This window comes from Nilaparvata lugens, chromosome 4 (assembly GCF_014356525.2).
Source record: "Nilaparvata lugens isolate BPH chromosome 4, ASM1435652v1, whole genome shotgun sequence".
Taxonomy (NCBI): domain Eukaryota; kingdom Metazoa; phylum Arthropoda; class Insecta; order Hemiptera; family Delphacidae; genus Nilaparvata; species Nilaparvata lugens.
The window spans coordinates 16,985,188-17,010,983 of NC_052507.1; the positions used below are offsets into that span (position 1 = coordinate 16,985,188).

Genomic DNA, 25,796 nt, shown 5'->3' on the forward strand with positions numbered 1-25,796 from the left:
ATTTTCAAGCAATGACTTAGATCTCGAGCTTCTTCAATCATTATTTAGCATCTCATGATGACTTCCATCATTTTCATAGTCTCTAAGTAGTTTATCAAGGCTACATTATTCCATCTTATTGCGTCTCTCAATTCATCTCCTGGACTTCCCTTGAGGTTTTCGTCTCTTTTCTGCCTTTTTAACAAAGTAATTATCTCCTTGCAAGATAAATGTCGTTTCTTCCTGCTTCTACCCTCTGATAGCACTTATAATTACTGGAGCACCCTTCCACTAAAACACTATTGTCTGCTGCCTTCCTCTAATGAGTAGCTCTCTGTTTCAGCTTTGCACTTCGTGCTTCTACTCTCACCACAAAACCAGATCTGTAAGTACCTACCAGACATGATGCCAAGTGACCATGGAACACGCAATATAATGGAGACTGTAAGGGCTTCCAAAAATGAAATTCAACGGATGAGCAAGAGATCGGATATTACTACTATATACTTAATATACTTGATATACTTAACTACTTGATTTACTTAACTACTTGATGTACTTGATATACTTAATATACTTGGAAATTCTCCATAGCCTACCTTAAGAAAACAGATTGGTAACTCACATCTCACCACTGAAGTCTTCTTTTTCTTCTTCTTCTTCTTCTTCTTCTTCTTCTTCTTCTTCTTCTTCTTCTTCTTCTTCTTCTTATTCTTATTCAAAGACCACTAAAGTAGCATTCATGAATACAGGTAATATTATCATATAATACATTCATACGTTCATCAATATTCTTGCTCATTAATTTATGTAGTACAGGTTAACAATCAGATGAATAGGACTCACCTCTAAGCCGGTATCATTTCATTTAGGACTGCATTAATTGTAATAGAAGGAGGAATGGAGTATTAAGAGGCCTTTGAAATGTCATGTTATGACACATGTTCATAGTGTTATGACACATGTTCATAGTGTTATGACACATGTTCATAGTGTTATAACACATGATCATAGTGTTATGACACATGATCATAGTGTTATGACACATGTTCATAGTGTTATGACACATGTTCATAGTGTTATGACACATGATCATAGTGTTATGACACATGTTCATAGTGTTATGACACATGTTCATAGTGTTATGACACATGTTCATAGTGTTATGACACATGTTCATAGTGTTATGACACATGTTCATAGTGTTATGACACATGTTCATAGTGTTATGACACATGTTCATAGTGTTATGACACATGTTCATAGTGTTATGACACATGTTCATAGTGTTATGACACAAGTCTAGTAAGAAGTCTCATTTCTAGTTAGCAATAACCACTGAAGAATGGATTGATTTTAGGTTCGATAAAAGCATGGTAGTCAAAATAGCACAGTCAATTTCATGTATTAACTTGTCAGCTAATACGAGAACACCCGAAGTGACACTCTCACTGATTAGAATTTAGAAACTTGACGGCGAATTTCGTGGAAAGACATATTTCATATAAATTGTTATGAATATTCATGAAGTTATAACATTTCTTGTGGGTTGTGGGATCAAATCGGATATTGCTGTACGTAGCACATGATAACACGTTTGGAACTTGATAAAGCTCCAAAGCTGCTGTAAAATGAAAATTCAGCTTCCTTAGGTTATTAATATTTATGTCAAGAAGTGTGGGATATCGTATAGGTCTGCATTATTTTCATGTTCATGGTCTGCATAACGTTTTTAGAATTGGAATACAGGTATACACACTTCAGCAGTTCAGCAACTGTACTTTGAAATTCATGGAGAAATATCTGATGTGCTTCAAGCTTTGAATCGGAGCCTCCAAGTAGGAATCATTCTCGGAATAAATTGTATTTTATTTCATCTAAGTGAGCGTATCTTCTTACATTTTAGTATATTGGTCATAAATATAATATAATTGGAATATCATATAATTGAATTATAATATAAATTCTAATTGATATCAAGATTCCTACACAGTGCTCCCAAGGAATAGAATCAGTTTTATGCAATAATTTATTATCTTCTCAATGGTAAGTTTGACCTCTCATCTGACAAATACATAGAATTGTATGGATAAAAACGGACTCCATTTAACATATCTTATTTTCGAACATAATCAACTCTACTACAATTTTTCCTCTCTAATAATTATCTAAATAGCAACTGGGAAAAAATAATTTAAGTTTCTTTGAAAAATGAGTATGTAGAACCTATTCCAAATCCTCCATACTTCATTGCCCAACCATCTATAATATCATTTATCTCTCATTATTGCAGCATTCATCCAAGTTTAACTAATCGTGTGACTTGGCTGGCTCAGGTCTGGTGTCAGATTTTTCAGGTCGTAGCTGATCAATTTCAGGGCCTCTGACATGACCTAACGACTGCTTCTTAGGCAGCCGGGACCGACGGCTTAACGTGTCCATCCGAAACACGGGAGTGGCCCGAGATAAAAATATCTTGCCCGGTTTTAACTCATGTCAATATCGGCGTCATCCTTGGCAGAAGAACACTCAGTGATATTTTTCATAAATGAGAGATGAATAAGATTCTTTCCCAATCAGATTTATTCCATGTTGATCACGATCACTTATGGATCGGACAAAGCCATCTTCTGCATCATACTAGAGAATCAATCCATCATGTGATTATAAACCTGCATGTACCTAGATCTCAATCTAGATTAGTTAGAATTAGAAACGTTGCTTCCTTAGTCAGGTTCCACACTGTAATATTCACAATATCACTAATGTCACTAATGTCACTAACTGAGCGGGACGTGTGCGAATCATGGCTGCCAGTGATCAGTGATGTTGAGAACACACACTCTTCGCTCCCCAGACGAATGCCAAATGCTTCAGATTAAATTTAATTAATGTCTCGCGAGGGAATTGAACTGGAAGTTTGAAGAGACAAATTAACTTGCAGCGTTCAATTAATAATTGTCGCGATCGTGATTCCTGCAACTTGCTGGCAAACTTGAAATGGAGATCAAAGATATGAAAATTCTCGACGAACACTTGGAAAGTACTCGCAAAAGCAACTCTGATTTCCTCTGATCATTATTGGACTCCTATACTCAAATTGATTAGAATTATTGTGTATTGAAAGAGCAAATGAAACTAGCCTTCTTCATGTGTTCGAATGAATTTCATTTCTTCAGATGTAGTATTCATTTTTGGAGATTGGAGTAAGAGCCGGATTTAGCAATTTGGCGCCCCTAGGCCCAACATCAGTTAGAGTTACTCTCCTAGAACATATTTTAATGTTTTGCGCTCCAGCTCCTATCAAACTATCAATGCTAAGCAATCTATCAATGTTATTAGTAATCGCATATTGTCCCATTCTCTACTTCATCCTCACAATCTTCAATCATGACATATGGATCTGTACAAAGCTATTTCCTCCAGTACTATGTACATGTTTTTACTTTCCTGGCCCTATTACCATAGGTAAGGAAAGTATAATACTTTGGTTTCAAGCAATAATTGCTTTCCAAAAAAATTTAAGGTACCCTAATTTCATGTTTTCTATACGTTTCAAGGTCCCCTGAGTCCAAAAACATGATTTTTGGGTGTTGGTCTGTGTGTGTGTGTGTGTGTGTTTGTGTGTATGTGTGTGTGTGTGTGTGAGTGTGTGTGTGTGTGTCTGTGAACACGACAACTCCATTCCTAATTAACCGATTGACTTGAAATTTTAAACTTAAGGTCCTTATACCATGAGGATCTGACTCCGACAATGAGAAATTCAATAAAATTCAATTCAAAATGGCGGAAAAAATAGTGGATAATGACTAAAAAACTATGTTTTTCACGGTTTTCTCGAAAACGGCTCAAACGATTTTCTTCAAATTCATACCCTAGATAGCTATTTATAAGCCCTATCAACTGACATGAGTCTAATTTCTGGGAAAATTGCAGGAGCTCCGTAATATTCTTGAGAAAAATGGCGGATAATTACTAAAAAACCATGTTTCTCACGATTTTCTCAAAAATGACTTTTTCAAATTCATACCCTGTATAGTTATATATCAGCTCTATTAACTAGCATGAGTCTCCTCCCTGAGAAACTAACAGGGGGTCCACCCCATCCTTGAGAAATTTACTTTGTAACCTCCTTCTCGTGCTTGAGGTAGGTGGGTAGAGCAGTTTATTCAAAAGAACACACGTCGATATTTTATTTGTAGAACAGCTGTTTTGACAACTTTAAAAAAATTCTCAAATTTCATAATTCAAACAAAGGAAAATGTACTCTGGAAACAATAACAATAGTATAATCGTCGTTTTAATAAAATTATTTAGCCGCCAATCGGCATAATGTTATTCCCCTAGATTATCCTCGTTTAACAATGAGGCTTATAGATCAATGAGCAAGGAGAGTTGTGTGAGTGTACCACACTAGATTTTTTGATTATATCTTCTGATATCTCCAGTAGAAAGTTCACGAGTGGAACACTTACACTAGTGAATGCCCGTGTTATCGGATGGGCACGTTAAACTGTCGGTCCCGGCTGAAGTATGACAGTCGTAAGGCCCATTGACGGCTCAAATTATATATTCAGACGGTGGGACCTTTCCGCAAGGGACTCCCCACCAACAAAAGCCATACGAATTTACTTTTTACTAGTGAATGAATAAGAAAATGCGAGGAGCAAGGAGCAAGAAAAATGCTATTCCACAAATCCATTATAAATCAGCTCGTAGGTGGAAGCAGAAGCAGCAAAATTTGTCTCCGTCCCTATTTATATTGAGACCTTATTCGCTAAAAAAGAGGATTTGTCAAGCTTGTATAATATTCAGTTTGTCCTTCTCCCTACACTGAAAATGACATCCTTCAAATGCTGAGGAAACGACTCATATTTTTCATGTGTTTTTCAAGTGTCCAATTCTCTTCCAACAAACACCATCCTTCACGAATCTGGATCGAACACGTGTTACATCTTGAACAAAATGCGAGTTTTCAAACATAACATTATTGTATAGATTGATTCAACTGTGTGAATTATGATAGTAATTCGAATTTCACTTTTTCTATCTTTGCTCTCATTATTGTATCCCAGACTACAATATCGCAATATATAGAGAGATTACATCAATTTATTCAAAATAATTTATTAAGATTTCAAGTTCAACTGCATATCAAAAATACTCATTTTATCGAGAACAAACGCTCTCAACACTCAAATATTCCTTTTAACAACTTTTCACTCAAGAGACAACCATGAGATCAACAAATTCGACAATCATTTATTATTCATAATCTCTTCCTTGTTTTCCTTTCATGAATTCTTCATGATTCCGACAACCGCGAATTTCCTCTGCACCTGCGAAAAATTCATTCGACAGTTTCCCACGCTTTTTTATTATTCTCTTCTACAGATTAGATTGGAACCAGGTTATAGTGCGTAACTCAACTTTGTGCATTTATTTCTACAAACATAGTTAAGTTAAAGGGAAGAAAATATTGTTTCAACCCAGAGAGAGTCAACATGTTACCCTAAATACAGTAAGTTTCTTTGCCCTTGGTCTTTTAGTCCGAAACTCTTGTGCTTTTTTTCATTGGAAGAGCATCGAATAATTCAAATCGTTGAAGCTGGTGAAAGTGAAAGCTTAAAATTTCCAGTCACACATAACATAACAAAAAATAGGTTATAGAGGTTATACCAGTCACAGAATGATTATATAGACAATAATATCACGATTCATAATTTCGATTGATTTTGTTTCATCTATGATAATCATGATTGTTAATCAGTAAACGAGAACATGACTTCTTGGAAAACTACAGAATTCGGGAAATTGAATAATGTCTATTTGGAGATTTCTCCTGTTGTTGTTTTCACAAAGTATTTAAGGCTGTATTCTGGGCCAACCAACCACAATCCAAAGGGGGAATAGAATGAATCAGAATGACTGAGTTAAAATTATAAAGGATAGAATAAAATAAAAATTATACTGGAGAAAAGCGGACTTATGGATCCTTAGTGTAAGCAATTTAACTTAGATTAGAATCAATCAAATACAAACTAATGATTCAACTTAAATTTGGAAATTCATTTTAGAATTCAAATTTCTAATCCAGGGCTATCAACCAGCAATTGAGATTCATTTTCGTATGAAGATAGATTAAGTTAGTCTATATTTTTAAGAGAGTAAATACTCATAACAGAGGTAGTTTTTTTATTTTGAGGGTAGGATAACATAACTTGAATCCCTTGAATTTTCAATTGTCTACATTGTGAAGTCTGTCAACATGTTTTATCAATGAAAACTGTTCTTATTTTTATTCCGTCATCGATCCAAACTACTTGAGAGCGAATGCAAACATTGTTCTAAGTGATCACGACATGTGTTCGACAGAGCCTACCCACTCGAGGTGGATTAATTGATAACTTCCAAATATACAAACCTGATAAAACGCTCTCGACTTTTGCACACTTTTCAGAAATAGACATACAAAAATCTTGTTTTACGAGTGCATTTTTTTGTTTCAGTAAGTTCGACCTTAATATTATTAATAGAAGCCAATAGCAACCAGTTCAGTGGATTTCTGTCAGTTATTCATTGACATTGCTGAAACGCATATTCTGAAGTGAGGTTCGATAAATCTACCGATAACAACTTTGACACTCTTATTAACTTCAATTGCGATGGAAATAGATGCCTGTGCTATTCCGGGTGATTGTCGTTCATATTTTGAGAGCACAGTGATGGAAAGTGTCAGTACTTCATGAAAAAAATGATTTATTGTGTTGTACTTGGACCACTTGAGTGTAATACTCCTGGGGTTGCGGTTATTTAAAATAATTTCCGATATTGTTTCAACATTCATTTTTTGCATAACTTACTGGTGCAGGTTTTTTGTTGTTTTCTAAATGGTATGAAAGATTATTGAGTAGTATATTACATGACTACCATTCTATTTCGACCATTCATTGTTCAAAAAATTCTATTATTTGAACTGAGAATTTTGTGGAAATCTAGAAGACATAATCTCATTTCGGACTTTTTATGTTACCTAAATTTGGGAGAGAAATAGTACAAGATATTCTCAGTTTTTCTCTCCTGATCTGTGCTTCATTGTGAAAAAAAAATTGAATTTACTGACATATACTTGTTCTAGAATAACTCCATTCCTATACTCTAATAACCTTGAATTTACTCATACAGTAGGAGTGAACACATGATGTGATAATATTTATTGACTATTTTTGACAGAAAAGTCTAATGAGTATAGAGGAGAATATTTTCACAGTCATAGATTTAATTCTGGGACAAGAAGCCAAAAACATAAATTACCACTTTGCCATCATATTAGAGATCAGATAGATGAGTTCATGCCCAATTTCTTTTGAAGAGAAAATTCAGAATTGATTGATGCATTTTATTGATTCAATCAATGTTATTATTCCTCTGCAGACTTCGACACAGCTATTCTGCTCCGCTCCAAGATCGATATTGTGAATCAGTATTCAGTAATTGAATACTTTTATGGAAAGTTCATGGAATATGAAACTCATCCCTCCATCAACAATTATTATTGATGGGGTGCCTGATAGGATAATAAAATCATATAACATGTCCCAGGCCCATACAGATAATGAAGGTCTGGAATATTCAATCAATGATTGGCAATAATGAACCCTGTCAAAGTTACATGGTTCATAGTCCTGCTCTACTTTACATTAAAAGCTGGGTTTCAATAGCAGTGATAGAGCAACTATATGGATAGTGATAGTGATATAATGATAGTGGATAGTGATATAGCAGTGATATGGAGCAACTCAATTCATTTAGCATTGGAAAGAACATGATGGAATAATAATATAATAAATTTCATTTTCGATCAGATATAAAATACAAATAAGTGAATATTTATCCCAACAAGTAAGGCTTGTTATTTATTAAATCTTACTTATTCATTAGATCTCAAATGTGGTTCTCTTTTTTTAGAAGAAGAACGAATAAGAACAGCGCCAATTGAAGTTTGAGAAGTACATTAGTTTATTACGAGAGAATGAAAATGAAATTATGTCTTTCGATTATTCAACCGATTGAGTACAGGATAGGAAACAAAGGAGAGAGAGAGATAGGGCTAATGTTAGTTTCATTGATCGATGATATCAATTCTACTTGGAGAGAATACAGTTCGGGTGAATGTTGAATAATGTGAAGTGTGAACTGAAATAGGAGAGAAACAGCGAGCCGCATGTGTGTAAGAGTGAATAATTGAATCGAAATGAGTGGAAGTGAATAAATCAAGAATAAGTGATAAGAGATGGAAAATTAGCATTTGAAAGAGAGGGAAAACGGGAAGCAGAGGATGCGAAGCTGACGTTTGGATGGGATGGCTAGTATATTCCTTTTCAATCTGATGGTGGAGAGAGGACCGTGAATGGAATCGAGGGGAAGAGAGAGGGAATTGAGGGAGAGAGGGAAGGGATGGCCGAGTGTACAGAGTAAAACTGTAGAAAATAATGGAAAAGAGGAAAAAAGGTATTTGATGAGAAAAATAAGACATAGGAGGGAAAAGTGATGGAAAATTATGAGAAGGACAACGAGGAGACGGTGGAGGGGAAGAAGGAGAAGTATAAGGAGTACGAGGAAAAGAAGAAGAAAATGGAGAGTGGAACATGAAGAGGAAAGGAGTATGAGACGGATGAGGGGGTGATAATGGAGAATAGAAGGAGGAAGAGAAAAGGAGTATGATAAGGGAGATAACGTTCTCCCTTCATTATAAGGTATAACATTCTAGCGTTAAAAATAATTACCAGTAAGAGTAGAATAACATGATGAATCATAAACAGACTGAAGAATTTTACAATAATATTGAGCAAAGAGATATGATGAAATATGCGAATTGAATTACTGTAATGTTCTCACATGAAACGGTGAAGTTAGGACCTTTGGATGTCCATTCTTAGAAAGGTCAAGAAGAAGGAGAAAGGTGGAAGTAGAAGAATGAATAGGAGGATGAAAAGAAAAAAAGGAGTTTTCAATATTGCAATTATCATATTATCAGAGGAATCATGAGATGAGGTGGGGGAGGAGGAAAAAACTAGGAGGAAAAAGAGTGAGAAGAGTTGGGTTGTCATCACATCGTGGAGGGGATGAGGAAATAATTGAGAGAAGAATGAGTAGTGAGAGGAGAAGAAGAGGTGTTGAGAGAAGATGAAGAAGGAAAGATGTTTTGAAGGTTAAGGAGTTGACCAAGCTGTAGCAGAAGAAAGAGAAGAAGGTCTAATGCTCGATAAGGAGTGAGAGGTTTAGCTGGATAGAGCGATGGAGAGAAGGGGATGGAGAACGAATAGGAGGAAAATGAGTACTAGATGAAGGGAGAGAGTATTGTGAATAGAGTGTGTGAGAAATGTGAAAATTAGATGAGAATCGGAGGGAGAATGAAGAGAATGACTGCATGAAACTGATTATCAGTCACCCTTTGTAAGTTGGTGACTGCAAGTAGGACAGTAGACAGTTTCAAATGGCCAGTGCTTTTGTAAGCGTAATATTGCGCCAATTCAGTGCTTTTCATTCAAAGGGCGCTGACGGAGTTTTCGAGCCCTAGCCCAAGCCTAGTTAGTTGTCAACAACTATTCCAAACCATGTGATGTGATCCGCTTAGCAGAGATTGCAGTCTAGCGCCTAGCGCCAATTTCACATCAGATATCATCATGAGCTTCACATCATCGATCAATCATCATCACATTCATCGCAATCATCATCATTCAGCGCCTTTGCCAAATTTCGGGTAGCTCAGCCACTCAAAGGCTCTCCCTCAAGCAATTATCATTCGCCATGTATGCTGAGTTGCTGACCCTAACGTCTTCTAAGTTCAAAGCTCTTCTGAATCAGAGATGAAATTTCGTTTATGGAGTGGTGTGTGCAGTCTCGATACAAGTGTGACGTTAGGGTATAACTGTGTCTTTACAGGGTATGTGATTTGAATTCGAATTAATGTTAGGTGCAGTATCAGTGGCATCATAGAATTGAGAGAGAGAAAGAAATAATTTGATTCAAGTGAAAGAGTGAAACGACTCTGGGTTCAAAATAGAACCATACAGTCAAATATTGTTAATTTGATGGCTATATTATGAAAAGATTTGTTCGAAAATAGTGCAAGAAAATCATAATTATTAGTCAATCAGAAGAGGACAAGAAGTGATTAATTCGAATGTATGAAGAATTAACGTCTCTTGCTTAAGAAATTTGTTAGGTAGAATAAATAAGTCAGATTAATTTTTTTAAATGGAAAATTCAAATCTCTGGTTCAACTTTATTATGAATCAGATGCAAGCCACCAGGTTCTAAATCATTGAAGATTTTGTTAGTCCTACGATTGGCCATCTACCGACATCTAAAAACACCTAACTTTTAGCTCCAACCATAATCACCAACTAAATTGACGTCACATTGATATTTCGCACAATGATATAAGTTGATCGATTATGTTCTATGAGAATCACTCGTTAGATGCTCTTCATTTCAGTATTTCCTAGAAGAGAGGCGCGCACATAAGGACACCTCAAGGATCAAAATTTCACACTCATAACTTTTGACACAATACTCAGATCTCATCGTACTAAACTTCCTTCTTCTCAGCTCGTCAAGGCGGTTGAAAATCATGCATCATAAGTCAAATTCGGTCGAAAAATGGGAAATAAACTTTTGGGTGTACTCAAGCTCATATTCCAATACACAAAAAATTGGCCAATTTCTATATTCAAAGCTGCATATCTTGTGAAATACTCCAGATAAAATTTAGTGCGAAAAGACGGTCTGCGAGATCGATGACAACCACTCCCAAATAAATAATATACTCGTACATGTTTGGAATTTTGTCAAGCAATTCTTAATGATTTCCATCTATCATCATTTTTTAATGTTATCAAATAAAGTAATCTATCAAGTTTTACAACAATCCTCCTGTTCCTGTTTTCGTTCAACTCTCACTTAAGATACTCTCAAGTAGACAATAATTTCAAGAACCTCTCCTACATTTGACTCATTGTAATTCCTTGTAATACCAGAAATAAAGTAAGCCTATTTAAGATAAAAATATTGAGTCATATTGACTTGTTATGTCACGAGGTAGACAAATGCATAGAGGAAGTCATCATACAATGAGGCGATGATCTATTGCAGAATCAGTATGAATGTAAAAAATATTGCACATAAAGAGGCAAGTCATAAGAAACCAGAACTAGGTGCATCCTACAAATAGTTTTTCACTCAGTTCTAATTTTTTTTCAATAATCATATATTTTCCTTGGAACAAAAATTAATGATGATTGGAAAATATAAAATTCATAGTTAAATAGCTTTGTAAATTATTCTATTTTTTCAAACAATGCACTGGAAAATTTTCAATGCTATTGACCATATAATAGTATTGATATCGATTGTTGTAATTATTGAGTAATATTTTATATTCAGTCTCTTATCTGCGGGATAAAGTATTTTTGTTAGCTAAAATTCTCGAAAATTATTTGCTTTACTGGAGTGATCCAAAGGAAAAGTACCTCCTGTCAGCAATGTTATCAATGACAGGCAGCTTGATAAGAAAGGCGAACTTCTACACACGATAACATATATTCAAATAGCTGCACACTTTTTCAAAGTGGACAGTCGAAATGTTTGATTCACTGCTCACTTCTTATTAGTGGAATATTAAAAATGCAAGGCTATACTATTGAAACTGCAATCTATTGGAAATTTGAGTCCAGCCACAATGTTTTAATAGTGACGTTTACATGGATTGAAACAAGTATTAACGCTTTTCATTTTTTATCAATGGAGTATAATCATTACGTCATCATTACAATCAAGATTACTTTCTAAGGACTCCAGTTATGGAGTATAAGAAATATCTACTATTACTCGTAGTAAGTAATAGTAGGTATTGGTATAAGACAAGTCAGGTCAATAATTTTACATAATACATAATTCAACACAACATCCAACATCCGTTCACTCTCCAAGTGAACGGTCAGTACTTTGAAAATGTAGACACTTTCAAGTATTTAGGCGTTGTCATTTCTGAAGAAAATACAAAGTAACAGAAATACAGAATAGGCTAAACCTTGCAAACAGATGTTTCTATGCATGCAACAAACGCATGTCCTCAAAATTGTTATCACAAACTACGAAAATTATACTATATATAAAACCATTATCAGTCCAATATTGCTCTACGGTGCTGAGACAAGGAAGTTAGATAGAAGGGAGGAAAGGAAATTGATTGTATTTGAGAACAAGGTCCTTAGAAAATCTATGGACCTATAAATGAGGGAGGAGAGTGGAGGAAGAGACACAACAGAGAAATTCGAGACCTTTATAGGGAGCCAGATGTAGTATGCGAGTTCAAGTGTAGAAGGATCAGATGGGCTGGGCATGTTTTGAGAAGAAAAGAGGACAGCAATCTCAATCAAGTGTTGAAAATAAATCCGGAAGGACGACGACCGAGAGGAAGACCACGACGGAAATGGTGGAGTCAAGTGAAGGCCGATATGGAGAGATTTGGAGCAACCGAGGAAGACGCGGAGAATCGAGAGAGGTGGAGAGGCTTTGTTGTTGCGGCTAAATATCTACTTAGATATGTATGGTCATGACAGTAAGTAAGTAAGTAATCTAGACAACAAAACCTAGTATTGATTTGAAAGAAACTCTTGTCCACTATAAAATACTCTATCAACTAAATATTTTTTTGAAGATCTTGAACATGATGATTCGATTGCGAGATCTCACCCCATTAATAATTATAAATTTATGAAATCACTATTAAACTGTTCCACTGTCTAATCCATACTATATTAAACTGTTTTACCGTTTAATCCATTCTGTATTATCCTGATTTATTCTATTATATGCTGTCTTCAACTGAACAGCAGGCTACGACAGTTGTGCTCTGTTGAATAATCAACCACACCAGATCCAGATGCATGTCTATTGAAGCAAATCGACTTTGGATTGAAGCTCTTCTGTATTAAAAAAAACAAATTGCAACAAAAATCTTCTACATCCGATTCAAATATTGTAATACCGCAATCCGTTACTAACAGCCCTAATTACTTAAGTCATGAAAGCCAACAAATCCAACTTTGCGATTTGTTAAAAACTGAGCCATGATCTAGGCAACATTTTCAAAAAAAATCAGCGAACTTTGTAGCTGCAAAATATAATATCACAAAGGCTTAACCGCTTATTGGAAAGCAATCAACGTCACCAATACCAGTGAAAGGGCGAGGGAGAGGAAGCGCATGATTAGTGAGAGAGAGAGAGAGAGAGAGAGAGAAGAAGCTCCATAAGCTTAGTGAGAGTTTTCATCCCTAGATAAACAAGACAGCAGAGCCGGAAAACTCGGTTGGAAAACTGGGAGCCGTATGAAGAATATAGAGTGATTCGATTACGGAACCACCCACCTTCCAAACCAAATTAATGTTATGTGTTTAACACAATAATACTCTGTTTTGAGATAAAAGATCATAACACAGTCAAGATTCGACGCAGGTGAGAAAGGCTGATTGTACAAAATTATGAAGTCACTGGAATTAGTATTTTACAAGAAAAATTAAGTGAAATATTTCACATTAAAACACTTAGTTATAGTTTTCTTGTTATTTGAAACGTTCGAATTCTATGACCTCAAGCATAGCAAGCTATGAATTCGAGGATTAGAATGAAAGAGTTGAACTTTCTCCATTTGGTACAGAAATTCAATTTCTCCCGATACCTCTCTTCAACTTATAATTCATTCAGGTTTTTTCTCACTAGCTGTTTGCATCTGGAAATGTATTATTTAATTAGTTCTAAAATAATGTATTTCTAATTAATAAAAACAATATAAAAACTTGTATTACCCTTTATTAAAAACTTTAAAATATTTTAACGACTAGTTTCGATCATATTCAGGTCATTTTCAAGGTCTCCTATGGTCGAAACTAGTCGTTAAAATATTTTAAAGTTTTTTTATTGAGGATTCTACAAGTTTTTATCAATTTGAACAAAAGTAGCCCATATAAGTGATTTTATGTAATTCTATATGTTCAGATACAGTAAATGAAAGCATACGAAGAAACTCATACCATACCAATGTTAACATGGAGATAAGTAGAATACATTGTATAATTCGAATATTATTTAATAAATTGGTCATGATGATACATTGCATAATGGGAGATATAATAAAGTATTTGGTTGATATTTTTTGGCACTTCAACGAAGATCAAACAAGCATTATCGTGGACTAGATATAAAGGGATATAGGTGGACTGCTTGGGACGTGGGATTTCCTGAAGGATGTGTTATATCTTAAGCTTTTAGCTTGTGCATGGAAATGGAAAGTGCTTGGGTGATTTGATGATCAAGCGTCCATGCCTGAAGGTCCAATGAATGAAACTATTCAAGTGACTTATATTTCAATGTTTTTTGTTTTCCCTCTTACCGTATTGATGATTGCCAAACGATATTTCCTACCATATGTGCAAAGATGAAGCAAATTCAAATTCTTATTGTATTCTACGAGTAATTATAACTAAAGTGAAAACATTGTATTCTAATAGCCGCTTGGCCATGTGAATCAGAGAATCATTCACTCTAGAGACTAGGTAAAAAAAGAAGATTGTTGAATAGAGTTTCAATTTTATCACAGTAATGAAAAGATAATGCACTACTGTAATCTGTAATACACTGAGATACATCATTATCTCACGACTCTTTTCACATCTTTTTCATGAATCCCATTGATAAAATGGAAGAGAACATTTTCCGAGTAAGAATCTTATCAAAGATTTTGCTTGAGGTATCTTTTCATGATCGGACTTTGCAAGATGATCAAAAGCTGATGTGAATGACGGAGAGAAGAGAAGCTCCCTTGTGAGACATGACAGAATAAAAAAAATTTTACCATCTTTACAGTCAAAGCACGACTTTCCCAACTCACATAAGCAACTCCCCTCAATTTTCCTGTTTACTTGCAAAATATAAACGAATTACGCATTAGTCTTCACAAATCTTGAAATATTCTAGCACTTTGTCATGATTATCTGACAGCATTTTCTTATCTTCAAATAAACACGTATTGAACGCTGATTGATTTGCATAGCAGTGTAATACATAATATTGTTGATGCACTAATGAACTTTACAATTTCTGTTCCCACTTATTTGGGCTTTTTGGGACTCTTAGGACCTGATTAATCAATATTGCCCCTGAGCCAATATTTTTTTAACCCCGACTCTAGTTGGAGTTACACTCCAAAAAAATGAAAGCCTATTATTTTTATTGCTTGAACACCGTAAAACGTTAAAACTTCTCAATTATTGTATTATTTTTAAGAATAAACTAGTTGACTAGAATTCTAGAGGAGCTTAATATTCTACCGGAGAAAGGCAGAACTAACTCCAGAGACCAAAAAGATATGGGAGTGAAGTATAGTAATGTAAGCCACGCCTCAAATTCAACGAGCAGCTTCATTGGTCAATGACTTGCATAAGACATTCTCAGACTGATTGGTAGTGAGCTGTGAAGGTAAAATGGCGGCTGATCAACCCATTGACCAATCAGACAGCTTCAGAAAATAAGAATGTAATGGGAGGGTTATTCATTTATTACAAGTACAACTGAACTACAGAGGTTGCATATTCAGTTTGGAGGCGAAGCTGTGAGTTCAGAGAGTTGCTTTTCACCAGTTTATATTTGCGTTTTTCTAAAGGATTTTATCAGAGTTTTCAAGTAGACTTTCATTTATTTACCATTTATTCAGTAGACTTGTAAAAGGTTGGATATTATGAATGCTGTGAACAATTTCTACATAATATTTATCTGAATTTAAAAAAAAACTAAATACGATTATTCTCATAACATCTGTACCCTATATCGCAAATGTCAATCATCTCTCCATATAGGAAAATACATATCCCTTTCCAATTTCATAGACAGAAATTTTTGCAACACTCAAACTATGATGTTAATGTATAGCAAAGTATCTAGAATAAATTCTAGAATGTATTCTAGGTACATTGATATGTAGCTTGAAAATTTCAAGTAATCAGGTGATTGAATCGAGTTTGGCAGTCCACTTTTGAGAGTTTGACCCAAACTTACTCACAAAATGAATTGTTGGAAACTCAAAAAATATTGCTTCCTGGGATGCTAAAAAATAGTTTCCCAAAAATCATTTAGTCCAATAAACTCCAAAATCATAATTAGCCTGTTTTCCAGTCAATTTTAAAATATGTTGAGTTACGGCTATTCCTTTCTAATTGTAGTAGATTAGAGAATCATTCGATCACAAGAAGATATCACTAAAATATCTCTCTTGTCGTGCGCCTCCTGAGCTTGTTCCCAGGCCTGATATTGGGAAATCCAGCACTGCAGACCCTTGGCATTTTTCATAGAAATTTATGAGTTCTCCAATCCACAAGCCGGTGACTTCGAGGTGTGCAACCATAAAACATGCTACAAGCATGCAGCTTATCTTTAAAATTGATGAAATGCCGGTTATAGTTGAGGCATCAATCACTTATAGCTAGTAGAGCGTTTATTGCAAGAGTAATGGAAGGTATGATGACGAATAATGATCTTTCTCCTCTACCACAGGCATAAGCCCCAAACAAATCTAATATAATTATAATATAATCTAATATAATTACTATATTATAATATTATGATTATTATATTGTATCAATCTCATTGAAAGGTATACATATCTAGACTATGAACACCATATAAATGTCCTTGTATCAAAAACGTTAATGACAATTTCATTCAACAAAAAAACGTTAATTCTTTTCAACTATAGCCCATTTGTTTACATTTTTTATTCTTTATCTATCACGAAATGTTAAGCTATTACTATTATAGCTAATCGTATGTATGCTAAGCAGTTATTGAGAACTGAAAGCGGTTGAAAAATATTTTTAAAATGTTACCTTGATAAGCTAATGTCTATTTCATCGTTTATCCAGACAGCAATAATCCAAACTGATAACCGCACACAAACAACTAACTCTAACGCACTCAGAACATTCACAGCTTCAATCAATTATTCTTATTTATAAATATATGAGCAATTAATAAAATGGGACGATTAATGGAGCAACGGTTCTATTCTATCCAAACTGATAGTCAAACACAAACAACCGACTCAACTCAAAACAGAAAGGAGTTCACGACGCTTTTTCAAAATTGAATAGAATAAGGTGAAACTTATATGAAAAATTATTCATAAACTGGATTTTCAGATGTTATTTATAAAACTATAATAAGTCAAAGGATAACAATTTTGAGTACAGTTATGTCAATTCACAAAATTATACTTTGAAAAGTACAGTTATGTTGATTCACAGAATTATACTTTGAACAACCTCTATTCTTGTTGATGAATGTGCAGCTATGTCAATTTACAAATATTATTATTCTTAGGGTATTTTTCTCTCGACAAAACCAAGTTAATCTGAATGACAGCTGATGTCAATTGACAATCAATTTTGGATGATGTGAAATATTTAAACTCAGATACGCGTAGCACGTTTCGCGATAAACGTTAGCGCCGCGACGCTGGTTCAAGTCACGCGTCCGGTTTTCAACTGAGGCGTCGTTTGGTCGGTCTGCGTTCCGCGGCGACGCAAGGCGTCTCTTCACAGCTCTGTGATAACGGACGCTCTCTACTATCACTCACTCTTCCCTCCTCCGACGCTCTTTCATCCATCCTCTTCCATCTCTTTTCACCCTTTCAGACGAATCCTTTTGGACGGCCGACAATCAGTGACAGTGACGAGTCTGTCCGCCAGACTGTTGAAACGTGATCTTGTTGCTTTTCCAGAAGTGAACGCTAAACTAGCTCTACTTGAGATCAAGTTACAGTAGTCGAATCAAGTATACATTGGATATTAAGGATGAAGTTTCTTATTTCCAAATATAAATAAATAATTTATATCTTAATGATAAATTGTGGTGTTGTCCAACGAGCTTCACTCAATCAATAGTTTATTTTTCCTTCATACAATGCATACATGAATGTCTATGATTACATAAATACAATTTACAATTAACAAAATAAGTTAAAAGTAAAATGGTATTATTATTAAATACGGAAAGTCCCTGAAAAGGTTAAAAACCTGAGCGCAGGGGCCGAGTGTTACTAAAAACTAAACTATTTCTAAGATGAATAAAATTGGTGGATTAACATCTAAATTTGAAAAAATGCAAAGAAGGAAAGTAAAAAAAGGTAAGAAAATACGAGATAATAAAATAAAAAAGCAGACATTCTTGAATGATTGTGAACCTATCATAGTTACAATATTACAAGAAATCACTTATCCCAGGATGTGAAGAAGCAATCCATGAATCTATCTCTCTTAGAAGTCTTCCATTCAAATTATCTGTTATATATCAGGTATCACATTTATAAGCTCACGAACAATATAATCAAACTGTCTTCCACAAATGGATAGAACTGCATTGTGTGGTTCAAAGGTAATGGTTGAGGGACGGAGATTGTAAGGCGATATATGGAGGTTGAAAAGTTCTCTATGTTTATTTATGTAAATAATTTAATTATTTATATACAGCTGCTCAACCGTCAATACATTCAATTCATTAAAGATACTGTCTCTTGGTGATCGTTTAGGTTTGCTCAAACTGGCCTTTAATAATGCTTTTTGGATGATGAGTATCTTATTGAAGTGAGTCGTATAAGATGCACCCCAAATTTTTATAACATACTGGAGAAGAGATTGAATGTAGACAGAATAAACCATAGCCACCTCTAATACAAAGCCCCGGCCTACGATATTGCAACGTCGCAGTGTAGGCCTAGAAAATACATGATTGGTGAAAAAGATCAGCTGGTATTTTTTAAAATCTTTTTCACTAAAAATCATCTATTAGATTCTAGGCCTACACTGCGACGTTGCAACATCGTAGGCCGGGGCCTTGTATTAGAGGTGGCTATGAATAAACCAATTTTGAAACGGCTATGTTACCCAACCTGCTGATATTATAGAATTTGTTTATCCAGTGCTTGAGTTTATCACAAAGTTTATATTTATGTGAATATCCCATCGCAAAAGCTGATCAACTGTAACGCCTAGATATTTAAAATAATTTTCTCTTTTCAATTTTTAGCAGCCACAGCTATCGTTCGAGATTGAAAGAGTACAGTTTAAATCATGAATATGAATGTGGTCTAGATTAAGTGGTTGGCCAACCATATTGGGAAAGAAGGTCATGAAGCTTTTATTCGAATTAAGTGTGAGAATGTGCTCATCTAACCAGGTCTTAACAGTCTTCAATCCCGAATCTGCAGTTTTCTTCACCTCCTCCCAAGACAAAATATGAGTTCAGATGAGTAAACACTAAAGCGGTATCATCCGCAAAATCGAGTGCCACACAATTTTTCAATTCAAGTTTGATTAAATCATTAATATATAGAAGAAAGAGAATCAGAGATGAAACAGTTCCTTGAGGAAGACCGTAATCATTTGAATGTTTAAACTAGTTTTATTTTCTATAGTAAGGATTTGGTATCTATTTGTTGAATAACTGCCAAATAATTTGAGGGGTATACCGCCTATGCCAATCTTTTCTATCTTTTTTAGTAATTTGGAATGTGGGATTTTATCAAAAGCTTTGGCTAGATCCAGGAAGGTAGCTATTGTTTTTTTTTTTTTTCAGTGAAGTTATTTGAAATTGTTTGGGTTAAGAGGGTTATAGAATCAATTGTACTTTTGTTTGTCTGAAATCCATATTGGTTTTTATGAATGACATTATGTTGAAGTAGGTAAAAAACTAGCCGGGACTTGATCAATTTTTCAATTAGTTTAGAGTTACCACTCAGCAGACTGATTGGGCGGTAGTTTGTTGGGTCTTTATAATTACCAGACTTATGTAGCGGTATAATATTTGCCAACTTCAAACTAACAGGAAAGCAGCCTTCCAAAAAACAACGGTTAATTATTTCTGATAAGGGTTTTACAATGTGAGGCTGGATAATTTTCAAACATTTATTGCTTATTCTGTCATTTCTCGCAGCAGAGTTATCATTTAGAGAGCTTAATAACAGAAGATATTTCAATTTCAGTGGTAGGTGTTGGGAAAAAAGAGACATGATCTCTTATAGATGAATCCCTAAACTTAATTCCGCAGATGAGATGGGATTTTCGCTTTTCAATTTTTCAGCATAGTTCTTACCTACGTCGGCGGAGTGGAGATTCAAAATATCAGCATCAATGTTGGGAGGAGTCGATTTTCGTTTTAGTCCAGGCGCTGGCTTACATTGAGCATACATGAGAGAGGCAGAGAATTTGACTTCGGATTATTGTTAGGGGGTCTTTAGTGTATATGAAACTCGATGTCGTCACGTCCCAGGGTGGTCGACAGATTGGGGGGAGGGGGGTAAGTTGTAAAAAACGCGCGCTTATAAAATCGCCTGTCCTGCAGTTACTATTCATAGTACAGCTTTAACTTTTTTCTCAATATTATGTACTTATAACTGGCTTTCAATGTGGTCCTCTACATTTTTGCGATAAACCGCATAGTTTTTCCGCAAAAAAATAAAATATCTCGAAAAATGTATTTTTTTATTATGGACTTTTTGTTATTTCTTGAATATTAAAGTCGTTAGCCGACTTAGAGGAAAAGGTTCCCAATAAACGTTGTAGGCCGTTTCTTCCTGAATTCAATGATATAGTTTGGGGGTTACGATCATAGATGCGGCGGTGGGAGGGGGATAAGTAGCACTGTTACGCTGCGGCGCGGTCCTCCCCCATGATTAATGCGCGTAGTGGCCTGTCTATCGCATCGCTCCTACATTCATTCAAATTGTGTATTTCAGAAACGCTATATTATGTATTTTCGGTCGCTGAACACGATTTTTCAACTCTCAAGCCTCAATAATTGATAATTCTCATCATAATATACAAATTATGGTCAAATTACAAACTTCATCTCATTATCATTATTTATGATTACATTGTAATAATAAACCATCTTGTTTCTTGTTAGGAATCCTATTTGTGTTTCTCAGTCGATAAAAAACTAATATCTCATAAAGAGAGAATAATTATTCGATTTAGTTCAATGATCACTTTGGAATTGCGAAAGTCAAGTAATGGAGTAAGTTTAACAAATAATATAGGCTACCCCATATAGAGCACCGTGTAACAGGAGTAAAATATTTCCTCAATATAAATTTACAATTGAAGCACGAATATCTTATTTATTCATTTATTTATTCCAAGAAAACATAGGCTCACAGACAAACTCCAGTACGAGCCTTAATGACATAGATGATAGTATAACATTACAATTAACATACAAAAAAGAAAAAAAAATAATAATATCGCACTTCATAAAATCACGATTCAGTATATAACTAATAAGATTAGAAGAGAACGATTTTTTGGTTAGAGTCCGGAAAGTTAGTAAAGGGGTATAGGATGAAAGATACATATAGAAAAAAGAAACATTTGAAGAAAGAGAGTTAGTAGAGCTCAAAAATAATAATTTATTCATCAATTGAGCAGCATAAGCATAATCTTCCACAAGATCTCTTGAATATATTGTAGCGGTCATAGAAGGGATCAAGGAATGGGTTTAGTCTATTGTACAATCTCATTGTTCTATTTAGGTAGGAATTGAAATGGTGAGCGGTTCTGACAAACGGTATTTGAAATAGCATATTTTAAGCCTTGGTCTTTTGCATGGAACATGAAAATTTAACAATTTGATTAAATCTGGCATGAATGTATTATTATTTAGAATTTCATATAATAACATTAATGCTCTAATGGACTTTCTGGTTTTCAATTTTTGGACTTTAAATGTTGACCTTAAGGTTTCAGTGGAAAAAGCTATTGGACAAAATATATTGTACTTTTTAAATAGAGATATAATGCCAAATACTCCCATGTTATATGACTAAATATTTGAATATAGAGGAAATACAACTCTAAAGCTTCGTTTTCACCAAATTTATTAACGAGATGTTAATAACTTAATCTTTATAGATTCTATTTGATTGAACATAATTTATCATACACATGATGAACGTATGTGTTTGTCAAGTTCCATTCAATCTAATAAAGATTAAGTTATCAACATTATGCTAATAACTTTGGTGTAAACGCAGCTTCATCAACTGATTTCTGTAACTTATATCTACGAATAGATACGTTTCATCTGGCTGAGTTTGACTGATTGTCTTGGGGTGGTACTTGAATGGAAGTGGAATGGGAGTTATCTTTGTTGAATCTGAAATATTTGGAGATAATACTGTTGGAAATCCATTGAGGGGAGATTAGTCTAATTAAGGTGTGAGAGCAAGCTATCAATTCAATGAAACAACTACAAAGAAGGACTCATGAACGGACTCATGTCAAAGTATATTTGAAAGAAGTCAGGAGCTATATGTGGAGTTTTTTTAGAATCACAATGCAAAATCAATGACTACTTGAAATTTATGACTGATTATTGTAACATAGTTTAAATTATCTTGAATTGTATTCGTGCTCATAAGGAACGACTCTGGTATTGCACATAGAAACTGTACGATAAAAGACCCATACTTTTTTCATTCAATCACACAAACCATGTTATGGAGTCTATGTTAAATCTAGAAAAAAAATACCCACAGAAGTAGAAAATCATTTCCAATAAGGAAACATTAACTTTAGACAGTCAATACATTGACTCTCTGACAAAAGGAAATCTTGAAAATTGAATAATGTGACAACCGATCATGCTTTGGAGCAACCCTCATTCGATCATCTAAAACTCATAGGTGAGTGATTGGAATAGCTGGTTCTTCAAAGGCTTTCCTAAAATGGCTGATACTATATAAATAAATCTTAGTATGTTGACATCATTATGGGATATCACTGGAGATTGTGAAGAAAGATATCGAAGGAAGTAAAACAAGAATAATGAGAGATAAGAATGATTTCCAGGAGCATAACCTTCTCACGAGAACATTACATTTTTCTTCAAGACTCTGATGGACAACAGAATCTTCATAATGTTATCAATGGTCTGGAAGCAAGTGAAGAAGTGTGTGATTCTCTTTTGAATGTATAAAGAAATAGTTATTCGGTCTTCAACGATTTTTATCTGAACATATTTGTGGCAAATTGTACGAGTGAAAGTGTATTCTCACCTATAAAAAGAAACAGAGTTCTGTAATTCTCCACGATGCAATCAAACAAAAAATCCTAGTCTTAGTTCATTCTAGAACAAAAAGATCTGATCTCTGTATTTTTACTAGGTAGCTGTTTAAATATAATTCAGCATTGAAGTTTTAGTGCAGCATGCATTTCTACAATAACCGCAATCTCTGTCAACATCTGATGGATATTTGAAAAAAAAACGCTTAATCTCACTTGGCCCATGAAATAATTACAGTAGTGAAACTAGTTGTGGATTTGACTAGATCCTTAAATATCGTTGACAAATTCGCATAATGATGACATGGCTCTCCTGAATTCAACTCCTACTTCACTTTTCAAAACTTTCAATACGCTGCAAGATTATGGAAACTTTGTGATGAGAAGAGTTATGAAAATTCTCAATGAAGATGGAGTGATACAGGTGGACATAGTTTTTCATGTCTATAGTCTAAATTCAAACAAAGGTAGTGAACATACTAGAAGCAGCAGAGTAAAAGAATCACTCCAATAATATGCTCTCCAAACCATCGAGACTTGATTTTTAAATCTGTGGCAGAGATTTATTAATGTAACATGCAATAATCTATAAAGGAATAATCCATACGTTAGCTACCGTACGTGCAGATATACATCCATTCATTCATTTGTGGATTAAATTATAAATCATATAAATATGTTTGGAAAAGATTAACAGGCATGGCCCAAAACTATTCTATTCCCAAATTTTGATACTGAATAACTTGTTACCATTTCAAAACAGTCTGAACGGGGATACCATAATGGATGAATCAATCAAAAGTTAGTGAAATATCATTATAATAATACTGTTAGAAATAATTTGAATGAATATTTAAATTTTCATTTCATTTTGATTTGACACATATCTATTATTATATTGGATATACTTTCTCGAAAGTTCACGACAAACTGAAGATTCACGAAAGTTTAACATTTTCATTATAAACATAATTATTATGATAATGAATGGATGATGAATTCAATTTCCACCATAAAGAACTAAGAAATTTCACAAACATTTCTTGGAAATTAACTGACCACTATATCAAGTAAGCGTGGCCAGTGTGTAATTAATAATGTAGCCTGAAGCGCAACACAATAAATTAATCTATATATATAAAAGCGAAATGGCACTCACTCACTGACTGACTCACTCACTCACTCACTCACTCACTCGCAGAACTAAAAATCTACCGGACCAAAAAAGTTCAAATTTGGTAGGTATGTTCAGTTGGCCCTTTAGAGGCGCACTAAGAAATCGTTTGGCAATATTTTAACTCTAAGGGTTGTTTTAAGGGTTTAAAGTTTGTCTTTTAGCATGTATATTCTTCTTCTCCCAATCTTTTAATTATAATAGGTATTGAAATTTCCATATCATATGTTACTATAGAACTATAATCTAGATAGAGTACCTCTTCGAAACAGTTGTTAACTGGCAACTAAATTAATAATTTTTTTCAGGTTGGCATTAAGTTGAGTTGAATTTGTTAGGTTGGCATCAAGTTGAAGATTTAAATGCATTTATCGCGAAAAAATTGATTCGGCACTGCTACGTCAATCCTGGGAATATTATATTACAAACCGTCAGACTCGCTTCGCTCGCCATATCCGTTTAGCCAGACGTTTAGTCTGGACCCCCGACTGGATTGTCCTAACATATGATAAAAATGCTCAAATGAAAAATACAGGCGAGCGAAGCGAGCCTGCTGATCTCATCCCTGGACGATCCAGTCGGGGGTCCAGGGGGCGGAGCCCCCTGGCTAGATGGATATGGCGAGCGAAGCGAGCCTGACGGCTAGTTTAAAATAAAAACAATAAAACATAAACACATATGAATATTATCATTTTCTATCTTAATATATTTCTTGAAACCCAAGTTTCGTTTATTTCAAACAGTCATTTCTTAGTTTCCGCCGCATCTATGATCGTAACCCCCAAACTATATATATCATTGAATTCAGGAAGAAACGGCCTACAACGTTTATTGGGAACCTTTTCCTCTAAGTCGGCTAACGACTTTAATATTCAAGAAATAACAAAAAGTCCATAATAAAAAAATACATTTTTCGAGATATTTTATTTTTTTGCGGAAAAACTATGCGGTTTATCGCAAAAATGTAGAGGACCACATTGAAAGCCAGTTATAAGTACATAATATTGAGAAAAAAGTTAAAGCTGTACTATGAATAGTAACTGCAGGACAGGCGATTTTATAAGCGCGCGTTTTTTACAACTTACCCCCCTCCCCCCAATCTGTCGACCACCCTGGGACGTGACGACATCGAGTTTCATATACACTAAAGACCCCCTAACAATAATCCGAAGTCAAATTCTCTGCCTCTCTCATGTATGCTCAATGTAAGCCAGCGCCTGGACTATTTTCTTCCCAACATCTCATTCAACGTGTCCCAGACTCTCTTGACATCATTTTTATTTTGGCTAATTTTGTTTTTATAATAATCACATTTACTATGTTTCAATAATTTATTCAGCATAGTATTCCTGTAAGCGATAAATCCATTTTTTAAAATAGCATTAAAAGGTTGCTTTGAGAGGCTTTTAAATAATTTATCACGTTTAGTAATTGACAAAACAAGACCCCTGGTGATCCAGGGTTTTAAT

At 34.5% G+C, this 25,796-nt stretch overlaps 1 protein-coding gene across 1 annotated transcript in view; it reads right to left on the reverse strand.

Moving 5' to 3' along the window:
- The window catches only part of LOC111048211 (atrial natriuretic peptide receptor 1), a 448,703-nt gene extending 431,108 nt beyond the window's left edge, over nt 1–17,595 (reverse strand). Inside the window, exon 1 of the mRNA XM_039426765.1 lies at nt 16,923–17,595. The gene's annotated coding sequence lies outside the window, so the exon portion shown is untranslated. The remainder of the gene's footprint in view (nt 1–16,922) is intronic.
- Nucleotides 17,596–25,796: the final 8,201 nt, after the last annotated feature.